Genomic DNA, 1,493 nt, shown 5'->3' on the forward strand with positions numbered 1-1,493 from the left:
AAAGCGGGGCCGCGAGCCCCGCTGACTGACACCTGCAGGGTACCGCAGGCCCTGCCGGCACCTGCTTTTTCCTCCCCTCCCATTCTCATCACCGCTCGAGACAGAAGTGCTGCTTCCGGCACTCCCGTCTGACCAGCCGATGAACAGGGCCTCTGATGAAAAACAATTCCCCAATTTTCAGTTAAAAAAACACTAACCTCGAACCCCCACATTTTCCCATTATGATTAAAATGAAACCCCACTATATAAAAATATAAATATAAAAATATAAATATAAAAATCGGGGATTTTTTTTAAATTGGAGAAAACCTGGATCCCTGCTGATGAAGTGAGCTAGCTTACAAAAGCTCACTTGCCTCTGATTTTCTTAGTCTGCAAGGAGTCTGTTTCACTCACAGCCGTTATAGTCTTTGCCCATGGCCACCGGGCTCCTGGGACGGGGTACTCACTCAGACCTCCATGCCCCTGGGCTTCTGTCCTTGAGCCAGCGTTCAGCACAGACGGGTGGGATGGGAGACAGCTTTATCTTTATTAGGAACAGGATTCAGCAATGCACGCGCTCACAGCTTGCGGGGAGAACAACAACAACCCACCACCCGCACACCGCACCCACTGGGCATCGGGGGGGAGGACTGGAGCGTGCCACCGCAGGCCCCTTCCAGGCGCACGCCGTGGACCGCATCCCCCTTCTGCACTCTGGGAGCTCCCTCTCCCGTAGTTGAAAGTCCCTCAGCGGCTACTTTAACTGGGAACATTTCAGGACCGCGGAGCTAGAGGTTGCTAGCACTTGGCTCACCAAAGGGGTCTGGATCCCATTACATAAACCTTCTACTTCACAGGCAACCTCACCTCCCATTCACTCTTTGTTTCCGTGGTGCCATCAGGTGTCTCCGTGGGTACTGGTGGATCCTCTGAAATGTAACGAAACTCTTGCTCTTGGTGATCTGGTTTTACTTCCGATGCTTGTTCTGCTGCCGTCTCCTGGGGCGCATCAACTTGTTCTGCTGCTGCTACTGAGGACTGATCTTTCCTTAAATGTCTTCTGTTTCTCCTGTAGACATTACTGCTGGGAGTTTTTGCCACGTAGGAACGCGGTTCATCTGCGACCATGTGGATTCCTGGAACGTCCCCAAAAGCACTCGCGGTTCTTCTGTGGGAATTCTTCGCTAGGCGACTCGACACCAAAGGGAAGGCGACTGAAGTGGCACGCAGCTCGGCTGATTCCTTGCCTGGTTTGACTTGCCTGTAGCCGTCCTCTTCATCAAGAACGGTGAACAGCTTTTTACCTGACAAGCTCTTTTGCACATCCTCTACAGCGGGAATAGAACAGTGCTGCCTCGATACTGCCTCGTTGAGGTCTCGCGGGTATAAACCAAGCGGTAGCGAACCATCCTTCTTTTGTGCCATCACGAGGCTATTGACCCAGGGTGCGTGGGCTTAGTCAACTTCGTAAGGACTCTCACAGCTTCCAGCGTTTCGAGGGCAGTCTTCTA

The sequence above is a fragment of the Alligator mississippiensis genome, chromosome 1 (assembly GCF_030867095.1).
Source record: "Alligator mississippiensis isolate rAllMis1 chromosome 1, rAllMis1, whole genome shotgun sequence".
In the NCBI taxonomy this organism is placed as follows: domain Eukaryota; kingdom Metazoa; phylum Chordata; order Crocodylia; family Alligatoridae; genus Alligator; species Alligator mississippiensis.